This window comes from Ranitomeya imitator, chromosome 1, assembly GCF_032444005.1.
Source record: "Ranitomeya imitator isolate aRanImi1 chromosome 1, aRanImi1.pri, whole genome shotgun sequence".
Classification (NCBI taxonomy): Eukaryota; Metazoa; Chordata; class Amphibia; order Anura; family Dendrobatidae; genus Ranitomeya; species Ranitomeya imitator.
In genome coordinates this window covers 583,186,156-583,209,921 of record NC_091282.1, presented here as the reverse complement: position 1 = coordinate 583,209,921, position 23,766 = coordinate 583,186,156, and the positions used below count along the sequence as shown (strand labels likewise).

At 46.3% G+C, this 23,766-nt stretch overlaps 1 protein-coding gene across 8 annotated transcripts in view; it reads right to left on the bottom strand.

Moving 5' to 3' along the window:
• LOC138680452 (scaffold attachment factor B2-like) overlaps positions 1 to 23,766 on the bottom strand; it is a 702,355-nt gene that overhangs the window by 523,173 nt on the left and 155,416 nt on the right. The window lies entirely within an intron of this gene.

Sequence of the window (23,766 nt, the reverse complement as noted above, 5' to 3'; positions counted from 1 at the left end):
TCTGGCCACCTCAAATTTTTTCCCCCCTAAATTTTAGCATTTTATTTTACCCTTTTAGTGACCAGGCCTAAATGAGCTTTAACCCCTTAGTGACAGCCAAATTTTAAAAATCTGACCAGTGTCACCTAATGTGCTAATGCACATTAATGCACATTAATGTGGAATGCGTCAACAAATTCCACTGATTTTGAGATTGTTTTTTCGTGACATTATACTTTATGACAATGGTAAATTTAGATTGATATTTTTATAAACAAAACCTATCAGAAATTTGACAAATATAAAAAAAAGTGCAATTTTCAAACTTTAAATGATTATCCCTTAAATCCAGTCATACCACAGTAAAACATTAACAACATTTCCCTCATGTCTGCTTTACATTAGCACAACTTGTAAAATGTTATTTTAACTTTGTTAGCATTTTAGGAGGTTTACAAATGTAGCAGTAATTTTTCATTTTTTCAAGGAAATTTACAAAAAAACCTTTAGGAGTCACGTATATTGGAAAAACCCCAAAACTGATAACATTTTAAACACACCCCCTCCTGACATGCTAAAAAGAAAAAAAAAAAAAAAAAAAACGGCTGTCATGTAGTTTATTAACCCTTTAGGTGCTTTTCAGGAATAAAAACAAAGTGGCATGATGGAAATGAAAAAGTTGATTTTTACCACCTAAATGTCACTGACTTTTTAACAGGTTAGTGCAGGCGGCAGACTTTAAAGGTACCGTCACATTAAGTGACGCTGCAGCGATATAGACAACGATGTCAATCACTGCAGCGTCGCTGTTTAGTCGCTGGAGAGCTGTCACACAGGCAGCTATCCAGCGACCAACGATGCCGAGGTCCCCGGGTAACCAGGGTAAACATCGGGTTACTAAGCGCAGGGCCGCGCTTAGTAACCCAATGCTTACCCTGGTTACCATTGTAAAAGTAAAAAAAAAAAAAAAAAAAACACTACATACTTACATTCCTGTCGCGTCCCCCAGCGTCAGCTTTCCTGCACTGTGTAAGCGCTGGCCGGAAAGCAGAGCGGTGACGTCACCGCTGTGCTTTGCTTTACGGCCGGCGCTTACACACTACACAGTGCAGGGAAGCTGAAGGCGAGGGATGTTGACAGGAATGTAAGTATGTAGTGGTTTTTTTTTTACTTTTACAATGGTAACCAGGGTAAACATCGGGTTACTAAGCGCGGCCCTGCACGCATGAATACAAACCATTTCCAACTTTTCCAAGGGCCTTTTACACTCAAGTAACTTAACAATGGCACAGAATAACGCAAAATCGGTCAACCCTGGGACATTCGTCTAGGCTCTGGGGTGTGCGGTGCCTGGAAGAAAACTCTGGCTCCGGTCTTCATTTGAATACCACCTCCACCCACCCTTTAATAAGCATCACAGTGCCCTGTGATGTGTATTGCTGGCCCTGGAATCTGGCACCTGCACCCTGCAATCCCACGATTATACTTAGGCCATGTTCACACGTTGCAGATTTTACCGCGGATCCACAGCGTTTGACGCTGTGGATCTGCAGCAGTTTCCAATGCGGTTTACAGTACCATGTAAACCTATGGAAAACCCAATCTGCTGTGCACATGTCAATTCTTTGTGCGGATCTGCAACGTTTCTGCAACGTTTCTGCACCCATTGACTTGCATGGAGTCAAGCACATCCTCAACAAAACCGCAGATGTAAAAAAGAAAAGATCTGCGGTTTAGCTGCGGACGAAACACTGCAGATCGGGAGGAAGGAGTGTGTGTGTGTGTGTGTGTGTGTGTGTGGTCTGCCGGTGCATCTGTAGGGCTGTCGGGGGTCTGATTTGCGTGCGTGTGCGCGCATCGTCCGATGGGACTAGAAGTCCCATCGGGCTATGCCTGCTACAGTGACAGTGATTGACACATTAGCCAATGATGGGACAGTAGTAGTCCCAACATCCGGCTAATGTGTTGCATGTATAAAAAAAAAAAAAACATACAGTACATGCATGTACTGTATGTTGCATGTACTGTATGTTGCATGTACTGTATGTTGCATGTACTGTATGTTGCATGTACTGTATGTTGCAACATACAGTGCATGCAACATACAGTACATGCAACATACAGTGCATGCAACATACAGTACATGCAACATACAGTACATGCAACATACAGTACATACTCACCATCACCTTGTTCCCCGAAGCGATTGCTCACCTACAAAAAATATAAAAATAAACAATATACTCCCTGTGTCCGCAGATATCCAATTAATACGAGTGTCCCACGACGATCTCCCGTGGAGAGAAGCCACATCAGCTGATACTACCACTCTCCAGGGGCTCCGGGCAATACAATGATGGAAGGTATCCTTCCGCAATGTATTCCTCCGCCGCTGTGAGAAATAGTCCCTATTCTCACTTGTGGCACTGCTGTGTGGGAAAATTCCCACGCAGCTTTGCCATAAAGTGAGACCCTGAACTCAGGTAACCTCATCAGTGATGAACTGCAGGAGCCATTTTTTCCCGTGTGTCACTGGAGGCCCTATAGAGCAGTGACATCACCCGATGTCACTGTTCTATAGGGGAGGTCATGGTGGGACACTCGTTATTAAATGGCTACAGCGGAAAGTGAGTATACGGTTGGTTTATTTTTCATTTTTTGCAGGCGATTGAAAATGGTAAGTATGGTGAAATTAAGAATATTAAAATACTTTTTTCTGGCTGTGTTTTATTTAACTCTTTCACTAATGTAGTATTAGTAATGGATATGGGTGCGGTAGGGGACGTGCGGGATAATCAGTCTGTTTTTTTCAACATGAAAAATCCTTACTTTTACCCTATACAATCAAGGGTTGAGTGTATGGATAAATTCCAAGAAATGATAGAAAAGGATTTAAAACTTTTGAAAGATGGTAAAATCAATCAAATTTGTAAAAAGAAATGTAACAATCTTTCTTATACACAAAGAAAAGCCCTCAGGGAACTAAAAGAAATGAAAAACAATTATTAAAAGAAGCGACAAAGGGGGCATGATAGTAGTCATGAACATGGGGGACTACAGAGAAGATGTTGGAATTATTATCTGATGACAAAACATACGGGAAATTAAGAGGAAATCCCACAAAAAAATACATTGAGAAAATTCTTGTTATTGTGAACGAGGGACTGAGTCTCGGTGTTCTCAGTAAAAAACAGGCTGATTACTTATATGTCCCTTATCCTAAATTGCCAGTACTGTATGGACTGCCAAAGGTGCATAAGGGGGAGGGTTTGCCAGCTATGAGACCTATAGTATCAGGAATTGGCTCAATGAATGAGCATTTGTGCGAGTGGGTGGATTCCATCTTACAGCCGATTGTAGCAAAATTGCCAGGCTACATTAAAGACTCCAGGGATGTTTTGAAAACTTTTTCTAACAAAATATGGCAAAGTAACTTCTCATGGTTGTGTTGCGATGTTATTTCGTTATAAACGTGTATACCGCATACTCTGGCGATGGAAGCATTACAATTCCACCTAGAAAATGATAGCTCATGTACACAGGATCTCACTAATTTTGTTTTGCAGGTAACCTTTTTTCTTCTGAAGCACAATATTTTCGCTTTTGAAAGTGTGGTATATGAACAGAAAATGGGCGTTCCTATGGGGGCTAAATATTCCCCTTCGCTGGCAAATCTAACGATGGCATACTGGGAGCGAAAATATATTTACAGTGTTAACAATCCCTTTGTGGAAGCTCTTGTCTGGTACGGTAGATACATAGATGACACCCTTATTATTTGGGGGGGTGATGTGTCTACCGTACCAGACTTCATTGAGTATATGAACACTAATGCTTATGGAATTAAATTTACCCATAGATGGGACACTAATCATATATCTTTTTTGGATTTAGATCTGGCAGGGGTAACCAATCAGGTTATTGCGTGTAAGACCCATGTCAAACCCATAAGTGGGAACACTATCTTGCACGCCAGGAGCAGCCACCCGGAACACTATAAAAGCTATCCCAGTGGGAGAATACACGAGACTTAAAAGAAATTGTAGTGGGGATATAAGTAAGGATAGAGAATAGCAGCAGCTGGGGGCCAAACTAAAGAAACGAGAATACCCTAGTTGGACTCTGGAGAGAGCCCGTAAAATAGTGGATGGTAAGTCTAGGGATAGTCTTTTGAGTTCGGACACAGTTAATAGAGAGAATAAAGAGAAAAAGAAAAAGAAGCCATACATTTGCTTTCAGTACAGTACCCAGTTCCGTGAAATCAAAAACATAATTCTCAAAAAGATTACCCATTTTGCAGGAGGATGATATGCTCTCCGAAATTTTGAAAGATGGTTTAAACATAGTGGCAAGGAGAGCGCCAACGATTGGCAGTGCATTATCCCCTAGTTTGTCTGTTTTCCAGCCAAAAACCTGGCTAGAATGCAGAGGTTTTTTTAAATGTGGCGTTACCGCATGCAGTACCTGTCGTAATGCTGTCACAAAAAACATGTTCCAAAATAGGGAGGGTTCGAAATCCTATTATATCAAAGAATTTATTAATTGTCACACTAGCAATGTGGTTTATAAAATTGATTGCATTTCCTGCAAAGTCTGCTACATTGGATGTACCACCAGAAAATTAAAAGTGAGAATATCAGAGCATATAAGAGATGTAGGTAGCACGAATGCGGGGAATAGAACTATGTCAGCAGTTGCGAGACATTTTGTGACACACCATGGGGGGGACATGTCCAACATGAGGATTCGGGGCATTGAACAGGTTAAAATGTCTCAGCGGGGAGGGGATGCCAAAAGACGGCTTCTCACCAGAGAAGCCTTTTGGATATACAACCTGCAAACTAGATATCCATTCGGTCTCAACCGCAAAAATGAAATTATGTACCACTAATGTTAAAATGTAGATCAATTGCATTGGTATAGTTGCATTTTATTGTGACTTTAATGTTTTTATATTTACCTATTCAGATGCAATCTCTTGTTTTATGTGAAAGGAGGAATTCTGTGGTTCAGGACCTGCGGGACCGGTCAGATGACCAGAGCCGCCACCAGGATTGGTCCTAGAGTATTATAAAGAAGGGCTGTGTCCCTCACTTGATTATGCATTAAGACCGGTTCGGTCGAAACGCGTTGCATGTTTCTTTATACCTGGGCATTCGCATACACGCAAGGATTTATGGAAATTACTAAGATTTTATATACTAATAAAGTATTTCGTTTTATGGAGCTGTAACGCCTTTCTTCATTTGCTGCTGCTACTACTCGTCCTGGACTTTGACGAAGTTCCGAGCACCTGCGTCTGATCGGTGAGCTGGCTGCGGTTTTTTTACCACATTTTTCTTTTTTCTGCTTATTTGAAAAAAATGGATGCGTTTTTTTCCCGCCGGATCAGTTTTTTTTCTCATAGAGTTGTACTAGCACTGGATTGCACATGATGGCCACACGTTTCATCCGCTTTTTGCCAGATCCGTCAAAAAAGCTGTTTCCAGGGGACGGAGAAAACGTACAGAGGAACTTTTTTCTGTGCGGCGAAATAACGCCCAGGGACTGAGCCGGCGAAAAACGTATGAAACCGAGAAGTGAAATGATGAATCCGGTTTTTCATGCATTTTTCCATTCAAATCATGCACATTTTTCGTTCTCGCTCTCAAAATCATCAGTTGCATCTGTTTTTTCAAAAAAATCACCAGATCCTGACTGACGGAAAAAACTGGTGTGAAAGTAGCCTAACTATCCATATATCTTTCTACATCAATCCATAGATATATCTATCCATACATGTATCTATACATAGATACATACCTTAGATCTATAGATAGATAATGAATATACTGTATATACTCGAGTATAAGCCGACCCGAGTATAAGCCGACCCCCCTAAATTTGCCACAAAAAACTGGGAAAACTTATTGACTCGAGTATAAGCCTAGGGTGGAAATGCAGCATTTACCGGTGAATTTCAAAAATAAAAATAGATCATTATTTCCCCATAGCTGTGCCATATAGTGCTCTGCACCGTTCATATTGCCCCATATCTGTGCCCCATATATGCTCTGCACCGTTCATTTTTGCCCAATATCTGTGCCCCATACAGTGCTCTGCACCGTTCATATTGCCCCATAGATGCTGCACAGATGCCTCATAGTGCTCTGCACCGTTCATATTGCCCCATAGATGCTGCACAGATGCCCCATATAGTGCTCTGCAGCGTTCATTGTGCCCCATAGATGCTGCACAGATGCCCCATATAGTGCTCTGCAGCGTTCATTGTGCCCCATAGATGCTGCACAGATGCCCCATATATTGCTCTGCAGCGTTCATTGTGCCCCATAGATGCTGCACAGATGCCCCATATAGTGCTCTGCAGCGTTCATTGTGCCCCATAGATGCTGCACATAAATCTGTGCCATGGCCGCTGCTGCTGCAATAAAAAAAAAAAAAACACACATACTCACCTCTCTTGATTGCAGCTCCCAGCGTCTCGTTCCGGCGTCTCCCCGCTCTGACTGATCAGGCAGAGGGCGCCGCGCACACTATATGCGTCATCGCGCCCTCTGACCTGAACAGTCAGAGCGCAGACGCCGGGAAGATGGAGCGGCGCCCGGCGGCTGGAACGTGGACAGGTAAATATAACATACTCACCTAGTCCCAGCGATCCTCGCGCTGTCCCTGCCTTCCTCCCCGTCTTCTGTGCTGCAGCCTCTTCCTGTCAGCGGTCACCGGCACCGCTGATTAGAGAAATGAATAGGCGGCTCCACCCCTATGGGAGGTGGAGCCGCCTATTCATTTCTGTAATGAGCGGTCCCACGTGACCGCTGAAGAGGGGAAGAAGCTGCAGCACAGAAGACGGGGAGGAAGGCAGGGACAGCGCGAGGATCGCTGGGACTAGGTAAGTATACCTCAGCGCCCTCACCCGCCGACCCCACCGCTACCGTGACTCGAGTATAAGCCGAGAGGGGCACTTTCAGCCCAAAAATTTGGGCTGAAAATCTCGGCTTATACTCGAGTATATACGGTAGATTATATCTGTGTGTGCAATGGAGTGTGGGTTGGACAAATGTAAAAGAGGAGGTTGGACAAGAAATGACATAATTTTATTTATTTTTTGCTCAATAATACATCTTTATTTAGCTTTCAAAAACGCATACAAAAAACGCATCATAAACGCACCAAAAACGTGAAGAAAAAAAACCATCAAATACACACCTGCATTTTCTGCCAAGAGCTGCGGAGTTGGTGCAGAAAAATCCACAGGCAAATCTACAACGTGTGCACATACCCTGACGGTTTCTACCCTGCTATCGTCATTGGCAGCATTGTTCATTTGCACATGTGAGTCACTGCCAATGCCCACAGAAACCTAAAAGGGAACCGGTCAGCAGGATTGTGCACAGTAGCCTACAGACTGACATTGGCGCCGTTATACTGAATAAAATGATTCCTTGGTTGATGAAATCCATCTGGTGCTTGCTTCTTTAACTCCTTCATGAACCAGGGTCTTTTGACCTTAATGACCTGGCCATTTTTTGCAATTCTGACCACTTTTCCTTTATGAGGTAATAACTCAGGAACGCTTCAACAGTTCCTAGCGATTTTGAGATTGTTTTTTCGTGACATAGGGGGCTTCATGTTAGTAGTAAATTTAAATCGATAATATTTGCGTTGGTGAAAAAAAAAAAATCGGAGATTTAGCGAAAATTTAGCAATTTTCAAATTTTTTATTTTAATTCTGTTAAACCAGAGAGCTATGTGACAATATAGTTAAAAAAAATACATTTCCCACATGTCTACTTTACATCAGCACAATTTTGGAACCAAAATTTTTTTTTGTTAGGGAGTTATAAGGGTTAAAAGTTGACCAGCAATTTCTCATTTTTACAACACCATTTTTTTTTTAGGGACCACATCTCATTTGAAATCATTTTGAGGGGTCTACATGATAGAAAATACCCAAGTGTGACACCATTCTAAGAACTGCACCCCTCAAGGTGCTCAAAACCACATTCAAGAAGTTTATTAACCAGGTGTTTTACAGGAATTTTTGGAATGTTTAAATAAAAATGAACATTTAACTTTTTTTCACAAAAAATTTACTTTAGCTCCAAGTTGTTTTATTTTACCAAGGGTCACAGGAGAAAATGGATATCAAATGTTATTGTACAATTTGTTCTGAGTACGCCGATACCCCATATGTGGGTGTAAACCACTGTTTGGGCGCATGGCAGAGCTCAGAAGCGAAGGAGCGTCATTTGACTTTTCAATGCAAAATTGACTGGAATTGAGATGGGACGCCATGTTGCATTTGGAGAGCACCTGATGTGCCTAAACATTGAAACCCCCCATAAGTGACACCATTTTGGAAAGTAGACCCCCTAAGGAACTCATCTAGATGTGTTGTGAGAGCTTTGAACCCCCAAGTGTTTCACTACAGTTTATAACGCAGAGCCGTGAAAATAAAAATTATTTATTTTTTGGGCGCATGGCAGAGCACGGAAGGGAAGGATCGCCATTTGGAATGCAGACTTAGATGGAATGGTCTGCAGGCGTCACATTGCATTTGCAGAGCCCCTAATGTACCTAAACAGTAGAAACTCCCCACAAGTGACCCCATATTGGAAACTAGACCCCCAAGGAACTTATCTAGATGTGTTGTGAGAACTTTGAACCCCAAGTCTTTTACTACAGTTTATAACGCAGAGCCGTGAAAATAAAAAATAATTTTTTCCCACAAAAATTATTTTTTAGCCCCCAGTTTTGCATTTTTCCAAGGGTAACAGTTGAAATTGAACCCCAAAAGTTGTTGTCCAATTTGTCCTGAGTACGCCGATACCCAATATGTGGGGGTGAACCACTGTTTGGGCGCATGGCACTGGTTTTTCAACGCAGAATTGGCTGGAATTGAGATCAGACGCCATGTCACATTTGGAGAGCACCTGATGTGCCTAAACAGTGGAAACCCCCAATTATAACAAACAAACCCTAATCCAAACACACCACTAACCCTAATCTCAACGGTAACCCTAACCACACCCCTAATCCTGACACACCCCCTAACCCTACTCCCAACCCTTTTCACAACCGTAAATGTAATCCAAACCCTAAACCCTACCTTTAACCCCAACCTTAACTGTAGCCTTAACCCTAGCCCTAACCTTAATGGGAAAATGGAAATAAAAACATTTTTTTAATTTTTCCCTAACTAAGGGGGTGATGAAGGGGGGTTTGATTTACTATTTATTGCGGGGTTTTTTAGCGGATTTTTATGATTGGTAGCTGTCACACACTAAAAGACGCTTTTTATTGCAAAAAATATTTTACCACATTTTGAGAGCTATAATTTTTCCATATTTTGGTCCACAGAGTCATGTGAGGTTGTGTTTTTTGCCGGACGAGTTGACGTTTTTATTGGTAACATTTTCGGGCACAAGACATTTTTCTGATCGCTTTTTATTTAGATTTTTGTGAGGCAGAATGACCAAAAACCAGCTATTCATGAATTTCTTTTTTTTTTTTTTTGGGGGGGGGGGGGGGGGGGGTTATACCGTACCGCCTTTGGTAAAATGGTAAAAAGCGGTACCATGGTTATTTATATCCATCTTTTTGATCGCGTGTTATTCCACTTTTTGTTCGGCAGTATGATAATAAAGCATTGTTTTTTGCCTCTTTTTTTACGGTGTTCACTGAAGGGGTTAACTAGTGGGACAGATTTATAGGTGGGGTCGTTACAGACGCGGCGATACTAAATGTGTACTTTTAATTGTTTGTTTTTTTTATTTAGATAAAGAAATGTATTTATGGAATAAAAGCCACCTCCCTCCCTGCAGGACCCGGATGCCGCGGTCATATTGGATCCAGGCCTGGAGCAGGGAGGGAGGTAGGGAGACCATCGCAGCAACGCGCTCACATCGCGCTGCTCCGGGGGGCTCAGGGAAGCCCGCAGGGAGCCCCCTCCCTGCGCGATGCTTCCCTATACTGCCAGCACACCGCGATCATGTTTGATCGCGGTGTGCCGGGGTTAATGTGCCGGGAGAGGTCCGTGACCCTCCTGGCACACTGTGCTGGATGTCAGCTGCGATAGGCCGCTGACACCCGGCCGCGATCGGCCGCGTTCCCCCCGTGAGCGCAGCCGATAGCTATGACGTACTATCCCGTCGAGGGTTAGATAGGCCCAGGGCACCTCGACGGGATAGTACGTCTAAGGTCAGAGAGGGGTTAAAGGCATTAGGTTTCCAAAGCTTAACACAATCACTAAATAAATGCATTGCTTATCAGGATGTAGAAGCAAAGTTGTAGGGGAAGGTGTGATTTAAAATGAACCTGTCGGAAACAAAAAAAAAAAAAAATGTGGGGCTAATCTGCAGGTTAATAGGGCCATTAACCTGCTCAGAGCCACCACTTAATTGAACGCTGCAGGAAGAAAATTACCGTTAATACCTGTGTATAAGCCGAGAATTTCAGCCCATTTTTTTAGGCTGAAATTGCCCCTCTCGGGTTATACTCGAGTCATACCCAGGGGTCGGCAGGGGAGGGGGAGCGGCAGCTGTCTAGTCATACTCACCTGCTCCTGGCGCGGTCCCTGGTTCCCCCGGCGCCGCAGCTTGTTCCTGTAGTGAGCGGTCACATAGTAGAGCTCATTACAGTAATGAATATAGACCCAACTCCACTCCCATAGGAGTGGAGCCGCATATTCATTACTGTATTGAGCGGTACCATGTGACCGCTCACTACAGGAAGAAGCTGCCAGCACCGGGGAACCAGGGACCGCGCCAGGAGCAGGTGAGTATAACGCAGTATGCGATATTCACCTGCTCCTCGTTCCACGGCCGCGTCTTCCCCATCCTCTGCACTGACGCTCAGGTCAGAGGGCACGGTGACGCGATTAGTGTGGGCTTTCTGCCTAATATTCAGTGCAGAGGATGAAAGACACAGCGGCGCCTGGCGGCGGTGGAACGAGGAGCAGGTGACTATAGCAAGTGCCGGGAGCCTGAGTGTGTGATTTTTTTTTTATTTTTTTTTATCGCAGCAACAGCATATGGGGCAAATGACTGTATGGAGCATCTTATGGGGCCATAATCCGCATTTGTGCAGCATTATATGGGGCATATTTTAATATGGAACATCTTATGGGGCCCATCATAAACTTTATGGAGCATTGTATGGGGCTCCGGATTCAAATATTGATATTCAAAAAAAAACTTAACCTACTGAAGTCTCAATTTTACTTTTATTGGTATCGATTTGTATTTTTGACATTTACCGGTAGCTGCTGCATTTTCCACCCTAGGCTTATACTCGAGTCATTAACCCCTTCATGACCCAGCCTATTTTGACCTTCATGACCTGGCCATTTTTTGCAATTCTGATTAGTGTCCCTTTAGGAGGTAATAACTCAGGAACGATTAAACAGATCCTAGTGATAAATAAGTAAATTTAGGTCGATAATTTTTTGCGTTTATTTGTGAAAAAATTGGAAAATTGGCTAAAATTTTGAAAATTTCGCAATTTTCAAATTTTTAATTTTTATTCTGTTAAACCAGAGAGTTATGTGACACAAAACACCGTATTTTCTGGTGTATAAGACGACTGGGCGTATAAGACGACCCTCAACTTTTCCATATAAAATATGGAATTTGGGATATACCGCCGTATAAGACGGGGGTCATCTTATATGCCCAGTCATCTTCTACGGCGTGCGGTTCCCAGGGTCTGGAGAAGAGAAGACTCTCCTTCAGGCCCTGGGATCCATATTCATGTAAAAAATTAAGAATAAAAATAAAAAATATGGATATACTCACCTCTCCAACAGACCCTGGTTCTCAGCGCTGCCATCGTCTGCCTCAGTTCCTAAGAATGCAGTGAGTGAAGGACCTTCCATGACGTTGCGGTCACGTGAGCGGTCAGGTGTTGTCCAGTTTGTCCGGAGTACGCCGATACCCCATATGTGGGGGTAAACCACTGGTTGGGCACAGTTCAGGGCTCGGAAGGGAAGTAGTGACGTTTTGGAATGCAGACTTTGATGGAATGGTCTGCGGGCGTCATGTTACGTTTGCAGAGCCCCTGATGTGCCTAAACAGGAGAGACCCCCCACAAGTGACCCCATTTTGGAAACTAGACCCCCAAGGAACTTATCTAGATGTGCTGTGAGAACTTTGAACCCCCAAGTGTTTCACTACAGTTTAGAACGCAGAGCCGTGAAAATAAAAAAAAAATTCCCACAAAAATGTTTTTTTAGCATCCCAAATTTTTATTTTGCCAAGGGTAGCAAGAGAAATTAGACCCCCAAAGTTTTTGTGCATTTTTTTCCTGAGTACGCTTATGCCCCATATGTATGGGTAAACTACTGTTTGGACGCACGTCGGAGCTCGGAAGGGAGGGAGCACCATTTGACTTTTTGAACGCAAGATTGGCTGGAATCAATGGTGGCGCCATGTCGCGTTTGGAGACCTAAACAGTGGAAAGCCCTCAATTCTAACTCCAACACTAACCCCCAACACACCCCTAACCCTAATCCCAACTCTAGCCATAACCCTAATCACAACCCTAATCACAACCCTAACCCCAACACACCCCTAACTACAACCCCAACACACCCTTAACCCCAACCCTAACCCTAACCACAAGCCTAACCCTAACCCCAACACACCCCTAACCCTAATCTTAACCCCAACTCCAACTATAACCAATTCCAACCCTAACGCTATGTGCCCACGTTGCGGATTCGTGTGAGGATTTTTCCACAGTTTTTGAAAAATCCGCAGGTAAAACGCACTGCGTCTTACTTGCGGATTTACCGCAGATTTCCAGTGTTTTTTGTGCGGATTTCTATTGAGGAACAGGTGTAAAACGCTGCAGAATCCACACAAAGAAGTGACATGCTGCGGAGAATACAACGCAGCGTTTCCATGCGGTATTTTCAACACCATGGGCACAGCAGATTGGTGTTTCATACATTTACATGGTACTGTAAACACGATGGAAAACTGCAATGAATCCGCAGCGGTCAATCCGCTGCGGATCCACAGCCAAATCCGCATTGTGTGCATATAGCCCAGTTCTAACCCTAACCCTAGTTCTAACCCTAGTTCTGACCCTAACCCTAATTCTAACCCTAAAGGTACCTTCACACAACGATTTTGTTAACGATATTGTTGCAACGTCACGCTTTTTGTGACGTAGCAACGATCCCGCTAACGATCTCGTTATGTGTGACAGCGAGCAACGATCAGGCCCCTTGCTGGGAGATTGTTGGGGAATGATCAGGACCTTTTTTTGGTCGCTGATCACCCGCTGTCATCGCTGGAACGGCGTGTGTGACGCCGATCCAGCGATGTGTTAACTTGTAACCAGGGTAAATATCGGGTTACTAAGTGCAGGACCGCGCTTAGTAACCCGATATTTATTCCTGGTTACCATTGTAAAAGTAAAAAAAAAAAAAAAAAAAAAAAAAAAAAACACTACATACTCACATCCCGATGCCTGTCACGTCCCCCGCCGTCAGCTTCCCTGCACTGACCGTCAGCGCCGGCCGTAAAGCAGAGCACAGCGGTGACGTCACTGCTGTGCTCTGCTTTACGGCCGGCGCTGACACAGTCAGTGCGGGAAGCCGATGTAGTGTTTTGGGTTTTTTTTACTTTTACAATGGTAACAAGGATAAATATCGGGTTACTAAGAGCGGCCCTGCACTTAGTAACCCGTTATTTACTCTGGTTACCCAGGGACTTCGGCACCGTTGAAGACAGTTTCAACGATGCCGAAGTCGTTCCCCTGATCGTTGGTCGCTGGAGAGAGCTGTCTGTGTGACAGCTCCCCAGCGACCACACAACGACTTACCAACGATCACGGCCAGGTCGTATCGCTGGTCGTGATCGTTGGTAAATCGTTCAGTGTAACGGTACCTTTACCCTAACCCTAGTGGAAAAATAAAAGTAAATATAGTTTCTTTATTTTATTATTGTCCCTACCTATGGGGGTGATAAAGGTGGGGGGGGGGTATTTATTATTTTTTTTTTTTTTGATCGCTGTGATAGAACCCATCACAGCGATCATAATGTACTTGGAATGAATCTGCCGGCAGATTCGGTGGGTGCACTGCGCACGCCCCCGCCATTTTGGAAGATGGCGATGCCCATGCAGAAGACGGACGGACACCGTGAGTGTATGTGGGGGTGGGATCGGACAACGGGGAAGGCAAGATCGGACTGCAGGGGGAGCGGACAGGAGGATGGAGGGGAGCAGAGCACAGGACAGGACGGGACGAGACAGGGGAGGTGGATCGATGGGAGATCGCGGTTGCAACGCTCGCGCCGAGACTGGTTGGCGCGGGCACCTGGGGGTGTGGCCCCACTGGACCACAGACCGAACTTCCCTGGAAGGGGCATAACTAAGTAGCTTCCTAGGTGTTCGCTGGAGCCTCTGATGGTGAGGTCAGACTTGTGCAATAGGAAACTACCAGGTACCACTCCAGGATGGAGTCGGACTGTGGATGCTGATCCCACCGGGGACAAGACACGGGCAGGCAGGCACGGCTGTGACACTGGCTGACAGACGGGTATGGCAGAGGCCCTGACAGGCGGACTGGCTTGACGGAGATACAGGCAGGCAGACGGGCACGGCTGGCACTCAGGCAGACAGGCGGGCACGGCTGGCACTGGCAGACAGGACTGATACTCTGGTAGGAACTGGTATTCAGATGGATGTGTGTAAACAGGTAAGAACCTGTTCAGACTGGAGAATATAAAGGAACAGGTAGAGACCTGTAGGGAAAGTTGCAGAATTAAGATAGAGCAAGAGTGGAAGAAAAGCTGAATCGCAGGAGGCGGAGTATGAGTAGAAGGTGGAGCTATGAGCAGAGAAGGAGAAGGCAGAGCAGAGAGTAGAGAAGGAGAAGGCAGAGCAGAGAGTAGAGAAGGAGAAGGCGGAGCCAAGAGCAGGGACGCTGGAGGCGGAGCCAAGAGCAGGGACGCTGGAGGCGGAGCCAAGAGCAGGGACGCTGGAGGCGGAGCCAAGAGCAGGGACGCTGGAGGCGGAGCCAAGAGCGGGGACGCTGGAGGCGGAGCCAAGAGCGGACACGCTGGAGGCGGAGCCAAGAGCTAAAGACGTAGAACCGCAAGGAGCGGTGCCAGGTGGAACCGCAAGGAGCGGGGCCGTAGAGCAAAGCCACAGAGAGCGGAGCAAGGTCAGAGAGCAGAGCTGAGAGAAAAGCTGAGAGACACAGAGCCACAGGTTGTGGTAGAACTGAGCAGAGAGAAGCAGAGCCACAGACAGTGGCGAACAGAGCAGAAAGATAAGGCAGAGGTACACACAGCTGAGTGGGAAATGACTAATGACAAAGAAGGAGCAGGGACGGACATAGACCAGAGTACAGACAGGAACGGACACGGATACACAAACAGAACACAGATGAAGGCCTGCAATAGTGCAGCCCTCTGAGACAGGAAACACACGACCTGGCAGCTCAGTAGCAAATGCTAACTGAGGGGAATAGTTTGCTCAGGCATCCTCCAATGGGTGAGGATGCCTTAAGTATCAGAGGCCTCAAGGCTATTGGCCAGAAGCACCTTAGGGAGGTGCACACAGTCTCAATAAGAATCTGGAGTGGCTGGCGCCGCTCCCCTATGCACACAGCCAGGAAGTGTACACAGAGCAGGCCGCCATGAAGCACATGGCATGGAACCAGCAGCAGACAGATCTCACAGCATGGCACTGGGTGAGTGAGTAGATGTAACAGGCAGGTGGGGAATGGAAGGCCATGCAGTGATGCCGGCAGGGTTGTTACAGCGGTCTCCAGCCATGGCCGATGACATTGCAGTATCGGCTGGATTGTAATATTTCCCCTGGGCTGAAGTACCACTTCCCCTGCAGGTCGGGTGAAATTACAGTTAACACCTTTCACCCGGCCTGCAGGGACACGATCATTATGTGACATAGCATATGCGTCACAGGTCGGATTGGCATCGACTTTCATGACGCATACGCTGTGTCACAGGTTGGAAAGGCGTTAAGTTTTAACAGTTTATTGTGGCAAAATTAGGTGTTTCGGCTTATACTGGAGTATATACAGTAACTTAAACTCCAAAAGTTTGCTCTTTATTAATTATAGGGGGACCCCCACGCCATTTTTTAATCTCAAAATTATTTAGTAATTAAATACATTTAGGGTATGTGCACACGATGCAGATTTAGTGCAGAACTGCAGCAGATTTTTCTGCAGCAGAAACACTGCAGATCTGAACTGTGATTTACAGTACAATGTAAATCAATGTAGAAAAAAAAAAAGCTGTGCACATGGTGCAGAAACACCAAGGTTACTTACTGGTAGCCGGTTTTTCCGGAGCCCATGACAGCACACCTGAGAGGGATCCGCCCAGTCGGGACAGGAAACCTACCGAAACAAAAGGGCGGTACCTCTCCCTCGCTTCAGTTGGTTTTCAGAGCATGAGAGGCCTCCTTGGTTAGTACACATGGTAATCCACCACCACATTATAATAACAAAAAACACCCAACTAAAAGTGCGCACCAAAGGGTAACAAAAGAAGGGAGGGAATATACAGGTGCTGTCATGGGCTCCAGAAAAACCGGCTACCAGTAAGTAACCTTGGTGTTTTCCCGTCTCCCATGACAGCACACCTGAGAGATTTTTGGAGAAAGGAACACCTTAGGGAGGGACCACCGCTTGCAGCACCCTTCTACCAAAGGTAAGGTCAGTTAAGGAGGATAGATCTAGCCGGTAGTGTCTAAAGAAGGTAGACGGTGAGGACCAGGTAACGGCCTTACAGATTTGATCAATCGATACCTCTGCTTTTTCTGCCCAGGAAGTAGCCACGGCTCTGGTGGAGTGAGCCTTGATGCCTTCAGGGATCGGGGCACCACGAGAAACATAGGATAAGGAAATGGCCTCCCTAATCCACCTGGCAATAGTTCCCTTGGATACCCCATATCCCTTCCTGCTACCCTGGAAAGCTATAAATAGTGATTGATCCTTCCTCCACTGACTAGTCAGAGATATATACTGTAAAATAGCTCTTCTTACGTCAAGCGTATGAAATTTCTCTTCCCCTGGGTTCTTAGGATTATTACAGAAAGAGGGCAACACAATTTCTTGACTCCTATGGAATTTAAGAACTACTTTCGGCAGATATGCCGGATCCGGTCTGAGCACTACTCTGTCATCAAATATCTGCGTGTAAGGAGGGGAGATAGACAGGGCTTGCAAGTCACTCACCCTACGGGCTGATGTCAATGCTACCAGAAGTACAGTCTTAAGAGTAAGTATTTTTATTGATGACTCCTGCAAGGGTTCAAATGGATCACCAGTCAGAGCCTCTAACACCAGATTCAAATCCCATGGAGGAACCCTCTGAATTACCACTGGTCTAGACCTACTACATGATTTTATAAAGCGGGACACCCATCTATTGGAGGCCAGATTACAATTATACAAGGCTCCTAATGCCGACACTTGCACCTTGAGCGTATTAGTTGCTAACCCTAGTTGCAACCCCGCCTGTCGGAATTCTAAAATAGTACCCACAGGAGCCCTGTCCCCCACAGGTTGCCCCGAAAATGCCAGAAACCTTTTCCATGTTCTGCCATATATCCTTGATGTTACTGGCTTTCTACTTTTTAACAAGGTGGAAACTAACCCTGGTGAAAACCCCTGCCTACTCAGTAATGCCCTCTCAAATTCCAGGCTGCAAGATGGAAGCCCTTCACTTGAGAGTGGCATATTGGACCCTGAGTAAGCAGGTCCGGAATTTCTGGCAGAATCCATGGATCGGTCACTGACATTTGTCTCAGAAGGGAGAACCAAGGTCTTTTTGGCCAAAATGGAGCAATCAAAATTACTCTCGCCTGCTCCATTCTGATTTTTCTTACTACCGTCGGAATCATCGCTATTGGTGGAAACACATATGCGAGGCTGAAATTCCATTGTATTTGGAGAGCATCTACCGCGAAGGGTTTCTCTCTTGGATCTAGTGAACAGAAGCTCTCTACCTTCCTGTTGCTTAGGGTGGCAAATAAATCTATCACAGGTAAGCCCCAAGCCTGCACTATCTGTTGAAACACCCGGGGATTCAAAGACCACTCTCATTGCCTCAGTGTTTTGCGACTTAGGTAGTCTGCCTTTATATTCTCGACCCCTTTTATATGGAGAGCCGAGAGGGATAGTAGGTGGCGCTCCGCTAGTTGTAGGAGGACAGATGCTGACTTCATCAGGGAAGGGGATCTCGTCCCCCCTTGGTGGTTGATATATGCCACTACTGCGTGATTGTCCGACATGACCCTGGTATGATGACCCTGGAGGATGGGAAGGAAATGTGTTACAGCTTTTTCTACAGCCCACAACTCTCTTAGGTTTGACGCTTGTTGTGATTCTAAATGGGACCAAGATCCCTGAACTGAGAGTGTCCCCAAATGAGCTCCCCATCCTGAACCGCTTGCGTCTGTGGTGATGACCTGGTCTATTGGAGTTATCCACTGGACCCCTGATGTCAAATGGTCTCTTATGGTCCACCATTTTAGGGAATCTGTTACCTCTAATGAAAGGCGTAGCTTTCCCTCTAAATGCCCTTTTAACCACCTCTGCGCTGACAGGACCTCCCATTGTAATTGTCTTAGATGGAACTGTGCCCATCTTACTGCGGGTATACAGGACGTCAGAGATCCCAACAGGGACATTGCCCTTCTCAATGTCATTGCGGGGTGATGAATTGCTGACTCTACAAGATTTTGAATTTTGATCAGCTTGTTTTCTGGCAAAAGACAAAGCTGACGCCTGGAATCCAGGACTAAGGGTACCGTCACACTATAACATTTCGATCGCTACGACGGTACGATTCGTGACGTTCCAGCGATATCGTTACGATATCGCTGTGTCTGACACGCAGCAGCGATCAGGGATCCTGCTGAGAATCGTACGTCGTAGCAGATCGTTTAGAACTTTCTTTCATCGCTGGATCTCCCGCTGTCATCGCTAGATCGGTGTGTGTGACACCGATCTAGCGATGCGATCCAGCGATGCGTTCGCTTGTAACCAGGGTAAACATCGGGTAACTAAGCGCAGGACCGCGCTTAGTTACCCGATGTTTACCCTGGTTACAAGCGTTAAACTAAAAAAAAAAAAACAGCACATACTTACATTCTGGTGTCCGTCAGGTCCCTTGCCGTCTCTGCTTCCCGCACTGTGACTGCCGGCCGTAAAGTGAAAGCAGAGCACAGCGGCTGTGCTTTCACTTTCACTTTACGGCCGGCAGTCAGTGAATGCGGGAAGGGACCTGACGGACACCAGAATGTAAGTATGTGCTGTTTGTTTTTTTTTAGTTTAACGCTTGTAACCAGGGTAAACATCGGGTAACTAAGCGCGGTCCTGGGCTTAGTTACCCGATGTTTACCCTGGTTACCCAGGGACCTCGGCATAGTTGGTCGCTGGAGAGCTGTCTGTGTGACAGCTCCCCAGCGACCACACTACGATTTACCTACGATCACGGCCAGGTCATATCGCTGGTCGTGATCGTAGGTAAATCGTATAGTGTGACGGTACCCTAAACCCAGAAAAGATTGCACTAGCTCCGGCGTCAACCTTGACTTGGCAAGATTTATTTTCCACCCCAACCGCTGTAGCGTTGATATGACTTGTTCTATTTGTGTTTGGCAATGTGTTGATGAGTTCCCTATTATGAGGAAGTCGTCCAGATACAGAACTATAACTACATTCTGAGAGCGGAGGAAGGACATGACCTCTGACATTAATTTTGTAAAAATTCTCGGTGCTATTGATAGGCCGAATGGTAGGGCAGCATACTGATAGTGCCTAAGACAGCCCTGTACATAAACCGCCACCCTTAGGTATTTTTGGTGGTCTTGATGAATTGGGACGTGGTAATAGGCGTCCTTCAGGTCTATGGCTGCCATGAAGCAACCTGGGAATAAGAGTTTTATGGCCGTATTTACTGACTCCATTTTGAAGGAGCAGTTTACTATTGACCGATTTAGATTTTTTAAATTGATAATAGTTCTCAGGGACCCGTCTGGTTTTCGTATGAGAAAAAGAGGAGAGTAAAAACCTTTTCCCTGCTCTTCCCCCGGGACCTCCACAAGAACCCGTTTTGATACGAGCTCCAGTACCTCTGCCTCCAAGGCTAGCTGCTCCTCTGGAGTCTTTCTTTGGGGCGTTAAAACAAAAGTTTGTCGCGGTGGAAAAACAAAATCTATTCTTAGGCCGTGTTCGATGACCTTTAGAGTCCAATGACTGGGGGAGATGTCTACCCAGGCTGGGAGAAAAGATGAAAGCCTTCCCCCCACTGGCCTGGCGTCATTGGGAGGGCTTTTTTGCCGATGTTGAGGGACCTTTAAACATGTATCCAGATCCCCTTCTGTCTCTGGAGTCCCAATTCCTTCTATCTCCCGGGGGGCGGCCTCTACTAAATTTGCCCCTCCGAAAATAAGGCCTTCTAAAGTCCACAGGAAAACGAGGGAATCCCTTTTTCCCATCTCCTGCTTTCTCTAAAATGTCTTCCAATTTTTGACCGAAGAGGAAATGGCCGTCACATGGTATAGAACAAAGTCTATTTTTTGAAGGTAGATCCCCCGGGCATCCCTTCAACCAGAGAGCACGTCTAGCTGCATTGGATAAACTTGCAGCCCTAGCTGCCAGTCTTACAGAGTCTGCAGAGGAATCCGCTACGAAGGCAGCTGCACCTTTAGCCAAAGTTACATTGGTTAGAATTTCATCTCTCGGGGCTTTAGACTTCAGTTGCTCCTCTATCTGCTGCAGCCAGACAATAAGGGAGCGAGAGACACAGGTTCCTGCGATTGCTGGTTTCAGGCCCCCTGCGGTTGCTTCCCAGGTGTGTCTTAGGAACCCATCCGCTTTTTTATCTAAAGGATCCCTTAATACGCCAGAATCTTCTAAGGGAAGGGATAATTTTTTAGACGATCTAGCCACCGCACCATCGATTTTCGGAACCTTATCCCAAGTCTCTGAATCTTTATCCTCAAAGGGGTAACGTCTTTTAGAAGCCGAGGGAAGATTACCCGATTTTTCTGGTTTCCTCCACTCTTTTTCTATAAGGGCTTTTATTCTGGAATTGACTGGGAAGGTGCGTTTTTTCTTTTCCTCTAAATCCCCAAACATTATGTCCTCCAGGGATTTGGCCGCTTTCTCATCTTTAAGGCCCATTGAAGCTCTAACGGCTTTTACTAGCTTGTCCGTGTTCTCAGTAAGAAAGCACGGACGGCCCCCAACATCACTATCAGAAGAGGAGCCAGAGGACTTAAGGTACCGTCACACTTAGCGACGCTGCAGCGATACCGACAACGATCCGGATCGCTGCAGCGTCGCTGTTTGGTCGCTGGAGAGCTGTCACACAGACCGCTCTCCAGCGACCAACGATGCCGGTAACCAGGGTAAACATCGGGTAACTAAGCGCAGGGCCGCGCTTAGTAACCCGATGTTTACCCTGGTTACCATCCTAAAAGTAAAAAAAAAAAAAAACACTACATACTTACCTACAGCCGTCTGTCCTCCAGCGCTGTGCTCTGCACTCCTCCTGTACTGGCTGTGAGCACAGCGGCCGGAAAGCAGAGCGGTGACGTCACCGCTCTGCTTTCCGGCTGACCGACGCTCACAGTCAGTGCAGGAGGAGAGCAGAGCACAGCGCTGGAGGACAGACGGCTGTAGGTAAGTATGTAGTGTTTTTTTTTTTACTTTTAGGATGGTAACCAGGGTAAACATCGGGTTACTAAGCGCGGCCCTGCGCTTAGTAACCCGATGTTTACCCTGGTTACCAGCGAAGACATCGCTGAATCGGTGTCACACACGCCGATTCAGCGATGTCTGCGGGGAGTCCAGCGACGAAATAAAGTTCTGGACTTTCTTCCTCGACCAGCGACAGCACAGCAGGGGCCTGATCGCTGCTGCCTGTCACACTGGACGATATCGCTAGCGAGGACGCTGCAACGTCACGGATCGCTAGCGATATCGTCTAGTGTGACGGTACCTTTAGGAGAAGAGGAGCAGGGAGATAACGGTTCCTCCTGACCTTCCTCATCAGAAGGAGATACCTCAGAACCCGAAACTGGTTCAGGGTGCTTACTACCCTTTTTCTTAAGGGCTGCTTTAACAGAGTCTTGTACTTCGGCTCTGATTATTGCTCTAAGACTAGAGGCAAAGTCAGGGGTCTCTTCCTGGATAGTCTTTTGAATACAATCTATACAAAGACTTTTCTGCCACTGAACTGCCAATGGGACATTACAGAGGGCACATTCTTTATTCTTTGTCTTGGAACTAGCCTTCCTCGGCACCTGCCAAGTAAACAGAAAATGTAATCCATTACCACCAGGGTGACATTCACGTAGATGACTCACCACCCGCTGACCATAAAGGGTACCGGATTCCGAGGCGGACTGGGAGCACGGGGAACATTCCTCCTGGATGTCGAAGAGTCCTGAGACGTCCGACTAGGATGATTGCTGCTCCTTCCACTTGAGCGGCTATTCTTCTTAGGATGATGACGAGCAGATGTGTCGCCTGGTAAGGGCTCTTGCTGCTGCTGCTGCTGTAATAGCTGCTGCTGCTGCTCCATACCCTCCATCTCTGGAAACTGTATGGGAATGAGAAGCGATCTATTGCAGCCACCCCCTTAATAAGGGGTCGTTCCACAGCGCTCCCCGCCTCCTTCGGTAACAATTCTTGCTCCTCTCCCCCTCCAGAACACCGCCGGAGAGCTCACATAATTACCGGCGTTTCAATCCATGGGCGCCGCCATCTTGGATCCGGCGCGCCTCTCTGACGTCACGCAGGCACGCCCATACCCAGCGTGCTCTGCACTGAACGCCAGCCGCGCACCCGGAAGTCGCTCCAGCAGAGGGGGAGAGAGCGGCGTGGCAGCCGCAGAATGGCTCCAGAGATCCGGACTGCGCTGGACCGACGCCCGCACGTGCGCAAGAGCCCGAAGGATTTGCGGACGGCGCTACCAGCGTCCCGAAGGCCGACATACAGGCGTCCTGCCTGCTCTTCAAGTGCCGGGACGGGAGTGGGTAAGTGGATCTTCTATCAACGAAAAAATAAAAACAAAAAAGTACCGCCGTGGTTCAGCACAAGGGTTCCCGTCAGGACAGGAAACCCAACTGAAGCGAGGGAGAAGTACCGCCCTTTTGTTTCGGTACGTTTCCTGTCCCGACTGGGCGGATCCCTCTCAGGTGTGCTGTCATGGGAGACGGGAAAAAATCTGCGCAGAAACGCTGCAGATTTTAAAGAAGTGCATGTCACTTCTTTTGTGCAGTTCTGCAGTGTTTCTGCACCCCTCCATTATAGAAATCCACAGTGGTAAAATCTGCACAAAAAACGCACCTGCGGATTCTGCCAGGAGATGCAGATTTAGTGCAGAAAATTCTGCACCACATTTCCTATGTGTGCACATAGCCTTACAGTAAGCTGCACACGCACTGTACTAAATAAATATATATGTCACAGATATCTTTACATCTTTCCTGTGTATATATCTATTCTGCAGGGTCACACCGATTTTACTGTACTTGGCTGCTGAAATGTCGGGTTCTCAAGGACATGTAAAAATCAGACGGCACTCACAATCTAAAGTGCCGTGCGATTATTGTTATCACACCCATTGACTGGCATCAGCTAGTCTTGTCCGATATACACACACAAAAAAAAAAATTAACATACATACACACCGTATATACTCGAGCATAAGCCGTCCCGAGTATAAGCCGACCCCAACCCCCCCCCCCCCCCAATTTTGCAACAAAAAAACTGAGTATAAAAGC